A 5,000-nucleotide genomic window follows, 5' to 3' on the forward strand; every position below is an offset into this window, starting at 1 on the left:
AGTATTCAGGCGGGCTTGCCTGCTTTAAGCACTCTAATTTGTTCAAAGTAAACGTGCCGGCCCACCGAGACACTCACTCAAGAGCACCCTGGTAGGATTGCAACGGGGTCCGCCTCGGGACGCACGAGCACGCACGAGGCGCGTCGCACGCCTTCAGCTCGCCCCACCGGCAGGACGTCCCACGATACATGCCAGTTAAACACCGACGGGCGGTGAACCAACAGCGTGGGACACAAATCCAACTACGAGCTTTTTAACCGCAACAACTTTAATATACGCTATTGGAGCTGGAATTACCGCGGCTGCTGGCACCAGACTTGCCCTCCAATAGATACTCGTTAAAGGATTTAAAGTGTACTCATTCCGATTACGGGGCCTCGGATGAGTCCCGTATCGTTATTTTTCGTCACTACCTCCCCGTGCCGGGAGTGGGTAATTTGCGCGCCTGCTGCCTTCCTTGGATGTGGTAGCCGTTTCTCAGGCTCCCTCTCCGGAATCGAACCCTGATTCCCCGTTACCCGTTACAACCATGGTAGGCGCAGAACCTACCATCGACAGTTGATAAGGCAGACATTTGAAAGATGCGTCGCCGGTACGAGGACCGTGCGATCAGCCCAAAGTTATTCAGAGTCACCAAGGCAAACGGACCGGACGAGCCGACCGATTGGTTTTGATCTAATAAAAGCGTCCCTTCCATCTCTGGTCGGGACTCTGTTTGCATGTATTAGCTCTAGAATTACCACAGTTATCCAAGTAACGTGGGTACGATCTAAGGAACCATAACTGATTTAATGAGCCATTCGCGGTTTCACCTTAATGCGGCTTGTACTGAGACATGCATGGCTTAATCTTTGAGACAAGCATATGACTACTGGCAGGATCAACCAGGGAGCTGCGTCAACTAGAGCTGAGCAGCCGGCCGCCCGGGAGTGTGTCCCGGGGGCCCGCGCGAACATGCAAGCGTCCGCTCAATTATTCTGCAAACAGGAGGAGGCTGAGCTCCCCTGCACGATACACCTCGAAACCCTCTCAGGTCCCGGCGGCGCGCAGCGCCGTCCTAAGTACTTGGTCGGGTTCGAGAGAGGCGCAATCGCCCGGAGTTTGGCGAGTAGACGCTTTAGGTGCGACCACCCGTGCTCCCAACTGAGCTTGCCGCTGCCGACAGAGGCCCGGGAGCGTGCTGTCGTGGCATTGCCGGCGGGAGACAACACGCGCCACCTACGGTGGCCGGCAGCTCCAACGCCAGCGCCACAGAAGGACAAAAGCCCCACTTGGGTGCCGAAGCGAACTCTCCCAGCACAGCGCACGCGCCAACACGTCCGCACAGCTGCGATACAAACCACCTGCGAGAACCGCAGAGGCGACCGAGCAGCAGACGGCGTCGCGGCGCCGAGCGCCGGGCGGCGGCGCATCCTCAGCGCACACAGTCCTCAATCGGACCAGCACACTGCAGATGTCCACCGCGCTTCGCACCGGGCCCGCGAGGACCTACTTTGGCCGCACGGCGCCGCGTGCAGGGTGCGCCGGCGCGCAGCTGCGCCGCCTGCCGCCTCCGTCGGCCGGCGCGCCTGCCACTGGCCGCCCCCACCAGCCGGCTGTAGCGCGTGCGCCCACGCACCGCGCGGCCAGCACGCCGGGAGGCCCCCCCTCACCGGCCGGGGACGGTCCCACCCAGCCACCGCCGCGTATCGCTTCACACCCACATGCCATTCACGTTCGTGGGCATGGTGGGTATCGCTGAAACAACCGGTTGGTAGCTCAACCGATCGTCGCCATCACTGATTCACCTCTAGCGAGAACAACCGCACCACAACGGTTTACCAGTTGTTCATTTGCGTAACGTCACCAGCAAACGTAGACGTCCATCGCCATTTGCAAATTCAACGATTGTTGCATGCCTGTGTCAGGTGTCACGACACACTATGTCTGCCCACATACACGCAACAACATGTGCACGCTTCGCGAACACGTGGAAGGTGGCCCCCGTACGTATGCGATGTCCATTGCGCGAACGACTGTCAACCGGCCTCTGTCGCATGTCGCAGATGTGGAACGCAGTGCACCATGCTGTCACGGTGTGTGAGAAGAGACGACTACGTCTGACAACACGCGCCACTACATCAACAGACGGCTCATGCTGATCGCCATCCAGGGCATACCACACTGCAATCCGGCTCTTATAGGGAGACGACACATAGCTGAGTGCACAACAGTTGGACCGCATGGTTCGCCGTTGTTGGCGCAGTCGTTGTACGGTCACATGTACCACGATGTATCATTCAGTACATGAGGACCAATGTGCAGTACAGTGTGTGATTTGGACGTACAACATCAGCGGACAGTTGACACAGGCCGTACCACAGCGTAGGCTAAGTGCTTCGCCATGCGAATGCCAATGAACAACTGCGAAGGGCATTGAGCATGTACGTCCTGCTGCCATCCACATTACAGTGTATCGCTGCAAGGTGTTTAACATGAAGCGATACACTGGGGACCAGGCAGTGCGAGTAGCAAACTATATTGCGGGGGTTGCAGTTAGGCAACACTACACTAATTTAACGCGTCGTATGACAATTACAGAGCGGGTTAAGGCCCAACGTGTGTTGGGTTAAGGCCCAACGTGTGTTGGGTTAAGGCCCAACGTGTGTTGGGTTAAGGCCCAACGTGTGTTGGGTTAAGGCCCAACGTGTGTTGGGTTAAGGCCCAACGTGTGTTGGGTTAAGGCCCAACGTGTGTTGGGTTAAGGCCCAACGTGTGTTGGGTTAAGGCCCAACGTGTGTTGGGTTAAGGCCCAACGTGTGTTGGGTTAAGGCCCAACGTGTGTTGGGTTAAGGCCCAACGTGTGTTGGGTTAAGGCCCAACGTGTGTTGGGTTAAGGCCCAACGTGTGTTGGGTTAAGGCCCAACGTGTGTTGGGTTAAGGCCCAACGTGGGTTGGGTTAAGGCGCAACGTGGGTTGGGTTAAGGCCCAACGTGGGTTGGGTTAAGGCGCAACGTGGGTTGGGTTAAGGCGCAACGTGGGTTGGGTTAAGGCGCAACGTGGGTTAGGTTAAGGCGCAACGTGGGTTAGGTTAAGGCGCAACGTAGGTTAGGTTAAGGCGCAATATAGGTTAGGTTAAGGCGCAATATAGGTTAGGTTAAGGCGCAATATAGGTTAGGTTAAGGCGCAATATAGGTTAGGTTAAGGCGCAATATAGGTTAGGTTAAGGCGCAATATAGGTTAGGTTAAGGCGCAACGTAGGTTAGGTTAAGGCGCAACATAGGTTAGGTTAAGGCGCAACATAGGTTAGGTTAAGGCGCAACATGGGTTAGGTTAAGGCGCAATATAGGTTAGGTTAAGGCACAATATGGGTTAGGTTAAGGCACAATATGGGTTAGGTTAAGGCACAATATGGGTTAGGTTAAGGCACAATATGGGTTAGGTTAAGGCACAATATGGGTTAGGTTAAGGCACAATATGGGTTAGGTTAAGGCACAATATGGGTTAGGTTAAGGCACAATATGGGTTAGGTTAAGGCACAATATGGGTTAGGTTAAGGCACAATATGGGTTAGGTTAAGGCACAATATGGGTTAGGTTAAGGCACAATATGGGTTAGGTTAAGGCACAATATGGGTTAGGTTAAGGCACAATATGGGTTAGGTTAAGGCACAATATGGGTTAGGTTAAGGCACAATATGGGTTAGGTTAAGGCACAATATGGGTTAGGTTAAGGCACAATATGGGTTAGGTTAAGGCACAATATGGGTTAGGTTAAGGCACAATATGGGTTAGGTTAAGGCACAATATGGGTTAGGTTAAGGCACAATATGGGTTAGGTTAAGGCACAATATGGGTTAGGTTAAGGCACAATATGGGTTAGGTTAAGGCACAATATGGGTTAGGTTAAGGCACAATATGGGTTAGGTTAAGGCACAATATGGGTTAGGTTAAGGCACAATATGGGTTAGGTTAAGGCACAATATGGGTTAGGTTAAGGCACAATATGGGTTAGGTTAAGGCACAATATGGGTTAGGTTAAGGCACAATGTGGGTTAGGTTAAGGCACAACGTGGGTTAGGTTAAGGCACAACGTGGGTTAGGTTAAGGCACAACGTGGGTTAGGTTAAGGCACAACGTGGGTTAGGTTAAGGCACAACGTGGGTTAGGTTAAGGCACAACGTGGGTTAGGTTAAGGCACAACGTGGGTTAGGTTAAGGCACAACGTGGGTTAGGTTAAGGCACAACGTGGGTTAGGTTAAGGCACAATACGGGTTAGGTTAAGGCACAATACGGGTTAGGTTAAGGCACAATACGGGTTAGGTTAAGGCACAATACGGGTTAGGTTAAGGCACAATACGGGTTAGGTTAAGGCACAATACGGGTTAGGTTAAGGCACAATACGGGTTAGGTTAAGGCACAATACGGGTTAGGTTAAGGCACAATACGGGTTAGGTTAAGGCACAATACGGGTTAGGTTAAGGCACAATACGGGTTAGGTTAAGGCACAATACGGGTTAGGTTAAGGCACAATACGGGTTAGGTTAAGGCACAATACGGGTTAGGTTAAGGCACAATACGGGTTAGGTTAAGGCACAATACGGGTTAGGTTAAGGCACAATACGGGTTAGATTAAGGCACAATACGGGTTAGGTTAAGGCACAATACGGGTTAGGTTAAGGCACAATATGGGTTAGGTTAAGGCACAATATGGGTTAGGTTAAGGCACAATATGGGTTAGGTTAAGGCACAATATGGGTTAGGTTAAGGCACAATATGGGTTAGGTTAAGGCACAATATGGGTTAGGTTAAGGCACAATATGGGTTAGGTTAAGGCACAATATGGGTTAGGTTAAGGCACCATATGGGTTAGGTTAAGGCACAATATGGGTTAGGTTAAGGCACAATATGGGTTAGGTTAAGGCACAACGTGGGTTAGGTTAAGGCACAACGTGGGTTAGGTTAAGGCACAACGTGGGTTAGGTTAAGGCACAACGTGGGTTAGGTTAAGGCACAACGTGG

The 5,000-nt window shown here is 52.2% G+C and overlaps 1 non-coding gene across 1 annotated transcript in view; it reads right to left on the reverse strand.

Moving 5' to 3' along the window:
- Nucleotides 1-891, reverse strand: part of LOC124573768 — a 1,910-nt gene extending 1,019 nt beyond the window's left edge. Inside the window, exon 1 of the ribosomal RNA XR_006972121.1 lies at nucleotides 1-891. This exon is cut by the window's left edge and continues 1,019 nt beyond it. This is a non-coding gene — a ribosomal RNA (small subunit ribosomal RNA).
- Nucleotides 892-5,000: the final 4,109 nt, after the last annotated feature.

Source organism: Schistocerca americana, unplaced genomic scaffold, assembly GCF_021461395.2.
Source record: "Schistocerca americana isolate TAMUIC-IGC-003095 unplaced genomic scaffold, iqSchAmer2.1 HiC_scaffold_196, whole genome shotgun sequence".
Classification (NCBI taxonomy): domain Eukaryota; kingdom Metazoa; phylum Arthropoda; class Insecta; order Orthoptera; family Acrididae; genus Schistocerca; species Schistocerca americana.